Raw genomic sequence first — 15,504 nt, 5'->3', positions numbered from 1 at the left:
CCCATTAGGATGACTATAAAAAAAAATAAAAAGAAAACTGGTTTTGACAAGGAGGGATAAAAACTGGAACTCTCTGTACTGCTGGTAGGAATATAAAATGGTGTGGTTGCTATGGAAATGGTGTGGCAGTCCCTCCAAAAAGTAAACATAGAATAACCATATGATTCAGCAATCCACTTCTGGCTATATATCCAAAAGAACTGGAAGTAGAGACTCAAACAGACATTTCGATAGCCACATTCACAGCAGGATTATTCACAGTAGCTAAAAAGTCCATCAACAGACGAATAGATACACAAAATGTGGTATATCTGAGCATTGCTCAGCCTTAAAAAGGAAGGAAATTCTCAGGAACCAGCAGTTAGTGTAATGGCTATGTCGCTGGACTCCCACTTAGTTGACCGCGGTTTGTGTACTGGACCCGGTGGCTTAAAACTCACGTCAGGCACGTGTGCGTGCGTGCCCAAGATCCCGAGAGGAGAGTGGAGGAGAAGGGATTGCGTGCGGCATTACCGTCCCCCCTGGGGGGTGATTTCTCGCTTTCTGTCTCTATGTCTCTCTCTGTCTGTCTGGCGAGCACATGCGCCCTATAGCAAAAAACCTCTCAAAAAAAATTTTTTTAAAAAAAGGAAGGAAATTCTGACACACACAACAACATGGATGAACCACGATGCCATTATGCTAAATGAAATAAATCAGTCAAAAAGGACAAGCATTGTTAGAGTCTATATATATTAGGTATCTAAAATAATCAAATTCAGAAGAAGTTGCCAGGGTCTGTGGGAGAGGAGCCTGGGAATGAAGACTTTAATATGTAGGGGATCAGCAGATGGCATAATGGTTATATTGCTGGACTCCCACATAGTCAACAGTTCGAGTCCTGGACTCGGTGGTTTAAAACTCACACTGGGCATATGTGCTTGCATGCCCAAGATCCCAAGAGGAGACTTGAAGAGAAGGGACTGCAGCGTGGCCATCCCCCCAGGGGGTGATTTCTTGCTCTCTGCCTCTGTCTCGTGAGCACATGTACCCTATAGCAAAAAACTCTAAAGAAAGAAAAAGACTTTAACATGTGTAGAGTTTCAGTTTGGGAAAATAAAAAAATTCTGGAAATGATGGTAGTGATGGTTGGATAGCAATGTAAAAGTACACAATGCCAACCAAACTGTACACTTAAAAATGGTTAGTATGGTAATTTTTATGTTATGCATATTTTACCACAATGAAAAGGGGGAGTTTACACAGGATCATACATACACGTGTGATTTTATGCATACATTTCTGGAAAGACAGAAAACGGGGTACGAGTTTTCTTGGAGAAACAGATTAGAGGATTAGAAATGAGCATGATATTTTAAAAAAGGATTAAATGTATTAGTCTACTAAGTACCCACTAAGAGCTAATCTCTAATGAATTAAAAGGTATGAAAAGATGTTTAAGATATATTTAAGTAGAAAAATGAAAGCATGAAATCAAGTACTATTTACCATTTTAACATTACAGATGCCCCTCGATTTACAATGGAATTATGTCCTGATAAATCCCACTGGAAATTGAAACCCCCTTAAGTAGAAAATGTATTAATACTTCTTACGCCTAACTACTGAACATCACGGCTGATTCTAGCCTACCTTAAACATGCTCAGAACACTTATGTTAGCCTACGGTTTGGCAAAATCATCCAACACAAGGTCTATTTTATATCATAGTGTTGAATATCCCACATCATTTATTGAACGCTATACTGAAAGTGAAAAAGTGAATGATTTTTGTACTTAAAGTACAATTCTACTGAATGTGTATTCTTTTCACACCATCATAAAATAAAAAAATTGTAATCAGACCATAGTAACTTAGGGCTGTCTGTACTTTCATAGATGCACACACATATACCACAAACAGTTTCAGAGGTAACACAAGCCATTACAGAGGAAAGGAGACACAATTCAGTGAACGGTGCTGGGACAACTGCATTCCTAACTCACCCACAGGCACATAAAACTTGCTGCTAGATGGATTTGAAACTTGTATGTGAAAAGTAAAGCATTAGCCCTAACCCTAACTTACTCCTCTTTAGAGAAAAACATAGGTGACTACTTTTTAAGACTTCAGGTTAGAGAAGAATGCTGTAGGCACCAAAATACTCACCATAAAAAAGACTGACCGATTCTATCTACCCAAATGTATATAAGCCCTAGGAAAACTCTTAAACACAAACGCCAGGAATATGTACAAGAATGTTCACAGCAGTCCTTTTCAAAAGAGTCTCAAACTGGGGGACCAGCAGCTGGTGTGGTGGTTAAGGCATTGGACACTCCCACATGGCCAACCACGGTTTGAGTCCTGGACCTGGAGGTGTATCCCTAATGACGAGGTAGACAACTTTCTTCTTCCTACTAATCTCTGCTCACAACCAAAAATGTGAGCTATAAAGAGCTTGCTTCTCTGTAACCCTCTAAAGACCCTCCTCCATGTTTAAAAAAGAAAGCAGTAACAATATAAAATTAAAGAACCAGAAACACAAGCCGCTCAAGCACTCACCTGTTTTTCCTAAAAATACACAGAATCAAACATATAAGCAGAATCTTGCTCATAAGCATTTATAGCCTCTGGAACGGCATTGTTTGGTATGGCTGCTGCTAGCTCCAGGTAGCTACTGAGCACTAAAACGTGGCTAGTCTGAACTGAAAAGACTGCACTTAATAAAAAAAATAATAAAAAAGAAAAGTAAAGTGTCGTCATAGTTTTTCTATTGATTACATACAACTAATAATACAATGAAGACTTTTTAATATACTGAGTTAAGTAAACTATTACTGAAGTTAACATCACCTGTTCCTTTTCACCCCCTCACCCCAAGTGGGCATGAGAGGAGCAAGAGAAGGAAAGTTATAAAACCACTGCAGGGGTGGTGGTGGGGGGTGATGGCCACACCGCAATCCTTCTCCTCCATTTTTCCTTTCTTTTGGGATTTTGGGCACACATGCATGAGCACCTGGTGCATTTTTAAGCCTCTGCGTCTAGGACAGGAAAAGGACCATTGGCCATGGGATCCAGTCGCCTTAACTACCATGCTGAGAGCTGGCCCTCTTCTCATTTTTTAATGTGGCTGCTAGAAAACTTTATATATGAACCTCACATTATACTTCTATTAGTGCTGTCCTAGGAAAGGTCATATTTTACAATTAATTCCTCTGGTGATTATCTTCCTGGCAAAGAAGAGATGTGAAGGCCATAACTCGACCCCTCAATACACTCACAACCTTTTAGTCATTAAACTATTCACAGTCCAGGATATTGGACTGGATGATGATGTAGCAAGTTGCCAAAGTAATTTAGTCAACCCCTTACTCACAGGGAAGGAACTACTTTAACAGTTATCTGAGACTAATTTCTTCCTAAATGATTTCTAGCCATGTTAAAAAAAAAAAAAGTTACCTGAAGAAAAAAAAAAAGCCAAAAGAGCTATGACATTTTTTTCTTAGTGCAAAACTGTTAAGTAACTAAAACTGAGGTTCAACTTTAGAAACACTTCACTTTCAAAAACAGAGATAACATTTTAAACCACTATACTTTCATGGTCCAGCCATGATGGCACCATGCAGAAGGACACTGCTACACACAGGAGGCCCAGGTTCGATCCCTGGCCCAACCTAAACAGGCCAGGCACGATGGCCTGTGGCTAGCTAACTGGGAGTCTGGGGCAGGAAGATGAAGATGTAGTGAGACTGTCAGAAGTAACTCTCATCTCTTACTCTATCTCTCTTTCCCTCTAACACACACACACTCTCATTTAAAGAGGAAAAAAAGAGAGAGAGAGAGGGAGAAGGCAGCTCCATAGCACAGAGGTGATGTGCTATGCTAAAGAAATTAGATCCCACATGGCAACTGAGGTTCAAATCCCTGGCCTGTTCAGCCTGAAAAAACGCTGGGCACATGCTCAAGTGGCCAAGATCTGACGGACTGGAGGACTGGAGGAAGGGGATGGCCCTGTGTCCAGACTCAGTGGAGGGTGCTCCTTCCTCCCCACAACATGCACTCATACATGCTCTTTCATCAATACATGTTTTAAAATGAAATCACTGCCCCTAATAAATCCTCAACTAAATATAAACATCACACAAATAAAAACATGATGAGTTCCTACTTCATGCCCACTAGGATGGTTATAATTTTAAAAACTGGCAATGACAAGTAGTGGTGAAGATATAGAGAAACAAACTATCACATCTTGCTGGTAAGAAAGTAAAATGGTAATTGTTTGGGGAAAACAATTTGGCAATTCCCAAAAATGTTAAAAACAGAGAAATCTTATAGGCCAGTAATTTCACTGAAGAATTCACCCAAGAGAAATGAAAATGTATATCTGCATTAAAACACACACAAATGTTCACAGCAGCTTACTCGTAATAGCCAAAAAAGCGGAAACAGGGCTGGCCCCATGTGGTTGCAAGAGCTGAACCCCTCATGGGCCAACTGTGTAGTTCAAATCCTGGACCCAGTGGCTTGAAGAACATACCAGACACATGTACAGGTGTACCCAAATCCCAACAGAATGGAGGGATGGAGGAGAAGGGACTGCTCTGTGGAGAGTGTTTTCTCCCTCTCCCTCCCTCTGTCTCTTTCTCATGAGCTCATGGACTCTCAGAAAAAAGGAAAAAAAAGATGTATTTTTAGGTTTTTGTTTGTTTGTTTTTGTTTTTGTTTTGCTATAGGGCACATATGATTGACAGAGAGAGAAAGGGAAAGTGAGAAATTACTCCCTGAGGGGATGGCTCAGGGGAAGCCACACCGCAATCCCTTCTCCTCCAGTCTCCTCTCGGGGTTTTGAGCATGCATGCACGCATGCACGCAGACCTGGGTGATTTTCAGGCTGCTGTGTCAGACACCCAAACTATGCAGTTGGCCCTTTGAGATTCAGTATCTTAGCTTCCATGCTACCTGCTAGCCCAAGAAAAAAAAATTTTTTTAGGTAGAAAACAACCCAAGCGTCTATCAACTGATAAATGGGTAAGCTGAGTGTGGTATAGACATGCACTAGAAAATGACTTGGCAATGAAAAGGAATGAAGCAATGATATGGACAATGTGGATGAACCTTAAAAACATTACGCTATGTGACAGAGGCCAGATACGAATGATTGTGTGTGATTCCATTGATACAAGATATGCAAATCTACAGAGACCAAAAGGAGATGAGCAGCTGTGTGGGGGGGTGGGGGAGAAGGGGAAATAGGAAGTAATTGCTAATACGTATGGAGTTTCTTTGGGGATGAAGAAAAGGCTCTAAAACTGATCATGCCGATGGCTGCACAACTCTGTGACTGTACAATGATCACTGAATTGTACACTGTAATTGAACTGTACGGTATATGAATTATATCAAAAATATTTAAGAACTATAAACATTAGAATGAAAAACAGAATGCTATAGAAAGGGACCTCTGGGCTGGCCCCGTAGCACAGTGGTTAACCACTACGCAGAGGAAGTGCCAACTGGGGTTGGAGTCCCTGAACGGCAGTTGAAAAACACGCGAGAGATGTCTACGCATGCCCAGGATTCTGAGAGGATGACAAACTGTAGGAAAAAGGATTATGGCCACAACCAAGGGGGGGGTGTGTGTGTGTGGTCTCTCCCTCTTTCTTATGCACAAAAACACATACCCTCTGGCCTGAAAAATAAATAAGACAGAACTAGAGATCTCTAAGTGGGGCCGGCAGGGAGCGGTACTTAAGGCGCTAGACTCCCACCACGGCAGGAACTCCAACTGTGGTAGACGGTGTTACTGGCCATAATTCCTTGCTCCTCCCAGGATCTACTCCCTAGCCATGTGATTCTGCAATTCCTTCAGTAAAGGGGTAAGACTTATTTTTGTGACTTCTTGTCTTTTGTTTTGACCATATGAATTGCTTCGACTGAAAGAATGAAGCGGAAATGGCAGCATGCCAATTCTATGCCTGAACTCAAAGTCACAGTTTCCACTTGCCCTCTTACCTTACGCCCCTACCACTTCCATGAGAAGAGTGTCCCCTGGGTGGCTACTGCCCATTCAGCCTGGGCCCCAAAATGGACACCCAGGAAGCAGATCCACCAACCAACGTACAGACCAGAAGAAGCAGGATGCACAGGACAACCTGCAGACCCGCGAAACATTTGATTATTTTAAGCCACTGAACTTGTGGATACAATAATTTGTTATGTAGTGCTATTGTGGCAATAGCTAAATGATAAACTAACCATTTCTCCCACTGCATTTTAAAGAAGTCCCATAAATTAAACAGTGATTATCAAGGTCGGTTCAGCCTAACATCTTGAATAATTTTATTTACTCAGCATAAACTAGTGACCTGCATACCTCAAATGATATTTGATACTTGTCCCTTTAAACTCTTAAACTGAAGGTTGGTAGCAATTAAAGATACCTTACTAAATATAATTTTACTTCTGGGGAGCTATTTTTAAAATTCACATACAGAGTAACACTCATTTTAGTGAACTATGTGCCAGACCACTGAGGATAAACACATTAACACAATATAATCCATGTCTTCAAAACTTTACAAGGAGATAAACAAGTTAAGATAAACTGAAAGAGGTATGGTGCCGGTGGAGAGGTAAAATGCCACCTTCTGCAATGCTGACCCACATGGGAAGGCTGTAGGTCTGTGTTTGAAAACCTCCCTGAATCCACTGGGCACACAGGGCTGGCTGAAGGCAGGTGGTGAACTGGTGTTGAGACCCCACTGGGGACACTATCTTACTATCTCTCTCTAGACGAAATTTTAAAAACTTTTTAAAAAGGAAAAGAGGCAAGTTCAGTACACTAGAGGAACACAGACAACGGGTATCCTGGAAGAACAATTTAGGGAAATGAAGAGAATGAAGAGAAGGCAAATTTTTTTTTAATCTTTTTTTTTTTGGAGAGGTTTTTGCTATAGGGTACGTGCACTTGCCAGGACACACAGAAACAGAGAGACAGAAAGCGAGAAATCACCCACCAGGGGGGGATGGCCATGCCGCAATCCCTTCTCCTCCATTCTCCTCTTGGGATCTTGGGCACGCAGGCACACGTGCCCGGCGTGAGTTTAAGCCACCAGTTCCAGGATGTGAACCGCGGTCGACCACGTGGGAGTCCAGCGACATAGCCATTATGCTAACTGCTGGTCCCGAGAAGGCAAATTTTTGAAATAAATAAAAATATTACACACAGAAAGAATCAACAGGACTGACTTGATGAGAATCAAGACTGTCTCTGAGGTCTTTAGTTCTGAAGCCCAAATAAGATGCTCTCAACAGCTGGGACCAGTAGATGGCACAGTGGCACACTGCTGGACTCCCACATTGCTGATTGCAGTTCAAGTCCCCGACCTCGCAGCTTGAAATTCACTCCAGGTGCATGTCCATGCATACCCAAAATCTCGAAAGGAGAATGGAGAAGGGATTGCAGCGTGACCACCCCCCTGGGGGGTGATTTCTCACTTTCTCTGTCTCTCTCTGTTTCTAGAAAACACATGTGCCCTATTGAAAAAAAAAAATCTCTTAAAAAAAAATGCTCCCAATAGCTAACAAGACCAGCTAAGGCTGCCCTATCACTAAATGGTCACTCATTATCAACTTGGTAAATTTAAACCAAACAGGAAGCTGACTTTCAGAGATGTCCAGGGCCACTTCTACCTTTGCTACATGACAACTCTGTTTGAGTAATCTGTTTTCTAGTAGTTTGATCCATTTTCCATTTGGTCTTACTAGCTGAAGCTTACTGATGCATAGATCTCTAACCTCCCCTCTTGCTTCCACTGTCTGAACACATCTGCTATTCACTGGTGTCTCCTCCTAGTACTTCTCTTTGTTATTCCCTTTTTTCTAAGTTGGGCAGTTAATATTTAGCTTTGGCTTTACAGCCTTTGTTATCCACAAATACCAACATACTACATCATGCTTAGACCTGTCAGCTTTTACCACTGCACAACATGCAATGGTTGAGCAACAACAAACCTAAAAAAAAAAACAAAACACTCCTAAACCCTCCAAATCTCTGGTTTATACCTATTCCAGATGACAGCACTACTTAATCCTGATTTAAGACTGAGGCACTGCTATATCTATTAAACTTAAAATATGCACACATCAGGCCAAGAGATTTTTAAAAATTGCTCTTTCTGAATAATAATTATTAAACAAGAGACTGAGTTAAAGCAGAAAACAGACTTTTAAAAACAGGGAAAGATCATGGTAAAATAAGTATTTAAGAAAATTTTTTTAGCTTTTTAACAAAAGCTTAAATATGAAGAATGTGAATTTCTGAAGTGTGACAAAAAAGGAGAGAGAGAAATGATAAACTGCTGAGAAGTTAGTGTCCATATAGCTTACAGTTCTTCATATCTCAAAGGAAGATTTTTACAAATATTTTCATTTGAGCATTCCCTAAAACTGTCTTACTAATTCCCAAAAAAGCAGAGCTTCTCTACTTTTGCCACCATGCCCATCTACTTTTGAAAAGTAACAGCAGACACATGTTTAACAAGTGCCTGTTTGAGAAAGTAGGGATAAATTGGTAACACGTCAGTCTGTGATCAAGTTTAAGAAGACTGCAGATCGGGCCAGTAAGTGGCATGGGGGCGCTGGACTAGACATGGCCAACCATGGTTCTAGTCCCAGCCCTGGTGGCTTGCCTTCTCACTTCACTCTCTCTTTCTCTGATAAGATTTTAAAAATAATTTTTTGAATATTCTAAAAACAAAAGGACTAGAGTAAAAAAAGGATGATTATACTAAAGGACTAGACAGATACCTATTCTATTCCTCAGATAAGGGAAGTGTGTGTGACACGGTCCTTTGCAAATGTCTCCCCTTAGGTGTTCTGTATTGGGGTTGAACCACCTTTCTCGAAATGCCATTAGAAAAGGCAAATCTGTCCACAATATGTGAACCAACCTGACTGTAATTATTTTACTTTTGTATTTTCTTTGAAGTGCAGGGAGGTGTTAGGTAAGTATTCTCTCCTCTTTTAATGTGTGTGTGTGTGTGTGTGTGTGTGTGCATGTTCATGTACCAGAGAGTATGCACACTTGCCAAGAGTAGAAGGAGTGTGTGGTCATGCTACAATCCTTTTTCCTATATTTCTCCATTCTATTTGGATTTGGGGTATACATGCACATATGCCCAGAAAGTTTTTCAAGCTGCCAAGGCTGAGTTCCAAAAAGCAGTCAGCCATGTGAGACCTGGTTCCCTGTGCACAATATTTAACTGTTATACTGCAGGCCAGCCCTCTCCTCTCCCTTGTGCCCTGTCATTATATTTTTTAGGAGATATTCTATGCTAAAATCCAACATCTATCAAATTTCACCTCTAGAAACATTCATTCTTTAAAACACAGAAAAGAAAGTCTGAACACCTACTACATGTAGGCACGTGTACCATGGAATTAATGACTTTGACCCTACCTTACAGAGTTCACTATCCAAGTAGGAAGACAGCCACATTAATAACATTCAAACAGGATTGGAAAATCAGAAGGGTTACTCATAGGCATCAGAAGAATATGTCTCCTTGGCAAAGTCCTTGGGGGGGAGGGGGCATTTCAGCTGGACCTGAAGGATACAGAGGACTTACATTATCTAGAAACTTGGGAGAAGGACTAACCAGGTAGAAGAGTCACCTTAAATAAAGAAGGGAACCGTACTAATCTAGCATGGCTGAAGTAATGAGTGCTTTAAGGAAACTCATGGAAGGAGAGTTAGAAGGCCGGATTGCTCTGAAGCCGTGCAGGAAAAGACCATCCAAATACAACACAACCCAAACTAGTGACGATATAAGACAGATTAAATGTATATGCCAAGCACTCCCCATTAAGTTATCTTCACAACTCCTAACTGAAATCCATAATAATAAAAAAGATAAAAAATCTCCCAACTTAAACTAGAGTAAAAAAAAAAAAAAAAAAACCTCTTCTCTTTCCACGTTTCTTCTTCTCCCTGCCTACAAACACACATTTCTCTCATTCAAAAAGAAGAGCTTTATGACCCTGCAATCTATACAACCACCCTCTTTCCTTAAGTCTTTCACATCTTATCTTTCCAAACAGATGGCCAGTACCAAAGGATGCCTTTATTTCTTAACCACCCACCCCTAATTTGGCTTTCACCCTGGCTACTCTGATCTTTATTTGTTCACTTTCAATAATGACTTCCTTTACAAATTCAATAGCCTGTTTTTTCTTTATGTTCTCTGAACCCTGTAACTTTTTACACTCCTCTGCCCCTAAAAATTCTCTTGTGTCTTTCATCACCTTTGCCCACTCCTAATCATCCTACCTGTGATGGAGCTCCTGACTCCTCTTCTTCCTCCCATTTCTCAGTGGTGAGTTTCCCAAGTCTGAATGGCTGGTTCTCTGTTCTTTCCTCTCTACACTCTCTTGGTTAACTGACCTTATCTCAAATCTTCAACTAGTTCTAGCCAGCCTACCTATAGTCCCAAACATATTTCTAGAAATGTTTGCACTACTGAATGACAAAGAGAAGTTGCTCTTTGCAATTTTTACTTTAAATAAAGAGATTTATTTACTTATTATTTATTTTGACCAGAGACAGAGAGAGAAAGGGAAAGTGAGAAAGCAAGCCACCAGGTCTAGGACTGAAACCGTGGTCGGCCATGTGGGAGTCCGGCGCCTTAACCACCATGCCACCTGCCAGCCCCTAACAGTAGTAACTTTGAGAAATGAGTGTAAGTTTCTAGATGTTCATAAAGTCAGAGCATACAAATGTTTAAAAGTTTAGGCTGTCAGGACCAGCAGTTGGTGTAATGGCTATGTCGTTGGACTCCCATGTAGTTGACCACGGTTCGAGTCCCGGACCCGGTGGCTTAAACTCACGCCTAGTGCATGTGCATGCGTGCCCAAGATCACGAGAGGAGAATGAAGAAGGGAATGCGGTGTGGCCATCCCCCCTGGGGTGGGGGGCTGATTTTTTCCCTTTCTGTCTCTCTCTGTCTTTCTCTCTGTCTACATGCGCCCTTATAGCAAAAACCTTAAAAAAAAAAAAAAAGTGTAGGCTGTCAGGCAAGGCTTGAAAATTTAGTCAAGTTTGAAGATCAAGCTAGACAAAAGGGGGCAAAAATAAGAAAACAAAACAAAGCCAGGCAGGTACGTGCCAATAGGTCTGTGTGTATAAGCAGGTGGAAGAAACAATGACCACTACTTTGCTACTCAGATCCTATTTAGGGCAAGAGTGAAGGGCAAGTCTGAAGTCCTGACAAGAGGGGAAATGGACGTGCCTGTCAGACTTGGTGTGGAGCAAGGAAACAGATAAGACACTGCTAGAGGCCCCTCCTCATCAGGCATTTTATAAGGGTAGAAAACTTTCCCTTGCATTCCAGAGAAAACTAGGGAATCATATATTCCACTGCTCCTTTTTACTGAAATAGATCATGAGGGAAACTATCTTCAAAAGATCAAAACAATAAAACCATCTTATGAAAACACATAGCTCTATTAAATTCATGATTTTCCTTTTCTTCCCTTTTTATAAATGTAGCGACGGACTATGAAATTTGTGATTAAAAATAGTGATGATCTTATGACACATTTTGAAGGCAGTAATAGAAATCAATGATAATTTGCAAACTATTATTTATTTTTATCTGACACTGACAGACATCCCCAATAGAATGGAATCTCTTTAAGTGGATAAATTATGAAATAAGAAAATCATTTCTATAGTGAGGACCTCTATCTAGAGATAACGAATAATGTAAAGAACAAATTACTTGCCTTTATACAGCACTTAGCAATTTACAAAACAGTATTTTCATTTTTGCATCAAACCCTCACAACAACCCTGTGGAGTAAAATAGGTGTTACTCCTTACTAGATACACTCGGAGGAAGACACAGCTAGGTCACAGCTGGCCACAGATAAAATCACTCCCTAATTAAAAATATCCTGATTTAAAGACACCAGGAAAGTGCTTGAAAATCACGCTGGGCTCGTGTGTGCGCATGCATGCCCAAGATCCCAGAGAATGGAGAAGGGCTTGTGACGTGGCCATCCCTCCCGGGGGGGTGATTTCTCGCTTTCCCCTCTCACTAGCTCTTTCTCTGTGTCTTTCTGGCAGTGTACCTGCCTTAAGGCAGAAACCTCTTAAAAAAAAAAAGAAAAAGGAAAAACAAACTGAAGAGAGTGGCATATGACAGAAATCAAATGAATACTTTTCAGTGATCATCTATATTCAATATAATCCTCAAACATATAAAAACAACTAGGGCAAGCCTTGACTTTGGAGCACTTTTGTTTTTGTTTTGTTTTATCTTTTGGTGGTTCTTCACTATCATACTAGAACTCTAAAACAGAGATAACAAGTTTTCTTCCAGGTTAGGGCAGACCATACAAATCAAGAAATGGGATTTTCTATAAGGTCTCTATCAGCTAATGCATATTCATTAGTCTAATCAATAAACAAACCTACAATCAACTTTTTTTTTCTTTCTTTTTTGGAGAGGTTTTTGCTATAGGGCGCGTGCGCTCGCCAGACAGACAGAGACAGAGATAGAAAGCGAGAAATCACCCCCCAGGGGGGGATGGTCACGCCACAATCCCTTCTCCTCCATTCTCTCAGGATCTTGGGCATGCACGCACACGTGCCTGGCGTGAGTTTAAGCCACAGGGTCCGGGACTCGAACCACGGTCGACTACATGGGAGTCCAGCGACATAGCCATTACGCTAACTGCTGGTCCCTACAATCAACTTTTTAATAGGGGCTCAATCTAGACTTGTCTCAGCAGCTGCACAGGACTGTTCCAGTTAAGTTGTTGCTCTGGTGAGACCTATTAGTAAAATCTGAGAGGTAAAAATTCATTGGAAGGATCATGGCGACTAACTAGGTTTTTCCTGTAAAATTAAATTTGGTTACCTGGAGCTCCTCTGGACATTTAAGAGGTTAAAATTCCAGAAGAGGAGCACTTTACTGCTAACCTTTTAAGTGATGACTGCAACGGACACTCAAAGTTGCAAATGTTTCTTAATTTATACACAAATCACATAAAACCAGCATTTTAACTCCTAAGAAGGAACCATTAAACTCTAGAAATATCAAAAGCAGATTACAGAATTTTAGAAATCAAGTTACACTTATGGCTTCATCGTCAGGGACAGCGATCAGATAATGTTTCAGATCCTGAAAACAGCCAGCTAAAACAGCACTTGGTTAGACACTTTCTTCTGAGGACATTCCTTGATTTTTTATGAGATGGTCTGATGAAACAGGTAAGAAAGATGAAAACAAAATAACATGTTAAAGTTATTAATGTCAAAATAAAATACAATGATACTGAACTATGTAACACCTCACAATTCAATGGTACTATTTCTAAAATAAATGATCACACAGAAATCTATTTTGACAAATGCATTAACATCAGATATTTAAATTCACGGTACTACTTGAATACTGGCGACTTAAAACTCATGCTGGGCACATGTGCATGCATGTCCAAGCTGATATGGTTACAAACTCTAGTCCCCACCCCACCAAGAGTTTTATAATAAACATTAAGGAAAATAAATACAAATTCATGGTGTTAGCTTCGGCTAATTTTAGTTTAAATCATGCCATCACCCAAACATTATCACAGCACTTCAAATGTAGGCAAAACATGTTTTTAAAATAATGAGCACATCTTAAATCTATAATGCTAAACACGTGTTTTTAACTAGTTTCAAAAAAATCCCAGCAGCTACAATAGGACATGATCACATCAGCTACAAAGACACACAATGGAATCCAAGAGTAGAACTGGCTCCCATTAGCTCAGGAGCTCTGTATTATTCCTCATTCTCAGGTTTCGCAAATAGGTGACATGTTGATGTCCATTAACACAACACTATCCTTCATTATAATACAGCCCTGGTTGTATAGATGCAAGCAGTCTCATTCACTTGTTCAGTACAAATTATACACCAGGCACTGGAGAGAATACCGAAACAGAGACCTTCACTCTTTTTTGTTGTTGTTTTGTCAAACAGTGTGTGCACGCTCTGGAGAGAGAGGGAGGTAATTGAGAAATCAACCCCCGGGGGATGGGGGAACACCCACACTACAATTCCTTTTCTTCTCCTCCTGGAATTTTGAACACGTACACACACATGCCTGGCTTGATTTTCAAGCCGCTGGGTCCAGGGTTCAAACTGGTCGGTTCTATGAGAGTCCAGCACCTTAACCACCATGTTATCTGCTGGCCCTGAGAACCTCGCTGTTGTGTAACTTTGTTCTGTCATCCCTCAGACATACACGAAAGAGGAGAACATAAGGAACCATACTGAGGGATATGGACTTCATTCTAAGTGTGGCCAAAAGCCATTGCAGATGTCTGCTATGACCTGACTTAGGCTGTCAGAAGGTCACTCAGGATGGCCACTGCATGGAGAAAGGAGGAAACCCAGTGGAAGACCAATACAGGAATTCAAGCAAAGAAGGTTGGCTTAGAGTAAGCTGTGAACACATAACTGGACAGATTCAGTGTCAAAAAGTTTTCACTTCGAGCTCTTTTACCATTTACATCCTTAGGCAAGTTACTTACACTCTTTGAGCCTCAGTTTCCTTACTCAGCAATACTCATAAAAACCCTAGCACATGGGAACAACAGATGGCATAATGGTTATGTCACTGGATTCCCACATAGTGGTGTGAGTCCCAGACCTGGCGACTTAAAACTCATGCTAGGCACATGTGCATGCATGTCCAAGATCCTGAGAGGAGAATGGAGGAGAAGGGATTATGGTGTGGCCATCCCTACTCCACCCCCGTAGTGTTTTCTTGCTTTCTATCTGTCTCTCTGGTGAGTGCACATGCCCTATACCAAAAATCTCTCACTCTCTCAAAAAACAACGCTGGCACGTAAAAATAAATTATTATGATAGTACTTTGGCAATAAAACTCACTTGAAAGGACTCAGACTTCCTTCTCCTCTTATACTGACGTGAACCCTAGCATCAGTAATTTTCAGCAGTCGTACACAAGTACTCATCAACTCCATCAAGAGACAAGCAGTTTCTCACAGAATTTACACTAAAACTGCTCATAAATATACACTGAGCAAGGTGTTTTTCTCGAATTAGTAAAAGTCTAGTTTGCACCTTCGGTTTGTGTTTTCACATGCATTCTCTTACTTCCTCAGTGTAATGTGAGTAAAGATGTAAAAAGAAATTTGTGGTTATACTGTGATACAGATTCCCGTGTTACTACCAATTATTCTAATTTCTTCTGTCATTAGCTTTTATTTGAAACTTTAATAAGAGATGGTATTCCTCATTCTTACTGCACTGGGCTATCGGGAGACCAAGTTACCAAAAGTTCTCATTTAGAAATATATCCCTCAGTAGCTTCCCCTTGTACTTAATATTCTTTCAGCAAAGAATGAACCACCCCGAGGACATACTACCAACTGCGTCACTCAGTAGTTGCTAAGCGGGGCTACATGTCAGATGATGTGGGAGGCAAGGGTTATAGTGG

The 15,504-nt window shown here is 40.8% G+C and overlaps 1 protein-coding gene across 1 annotated transcript in view; it reads right to left on the bottom strand.

Annotated features, from left to right (window-relative positions):
* SPPL3 (signal peptide peptidase like 3) overlaps positions 1 to 13,144 on the bottom strand; it is a 119,819-nt gene extending 106,675 nt beyond the window's left edge. The window contains exon 1 of the mRNA XM_027773083.1: positions 13,123 to 13,144. The gene's annotated coding sequence lies outside the window, so the exon portion shown is untranslated. The remainder of the gene's footprint in view (positions 1 to 13,122) is intronic.
* Between the last annotated feature and the right edge of the window lie 2,360 nt (positions 13,145 to 15,504).

Source organism: Tupaia chinensis, unplaced genomic scaffold (assembly GCF_000334495.1).
Source record: "Tupaia chinensis unplaced genomic scaffold, TupChi_1.0 Scaffold000320_1, whole genome shotgun sequence".
Lineage (NCBI taxonomy): Eukaryota > Metazoa > Chordata > Mammalia > Scandentia > Tupaiidae > Tupaia > Tupaia belangeri.
The sequence above is the reverse complement of the archived record's forward strand: the minus strand, read 5'-3'. Positions and strand labels throughout refer to the sequence as shown.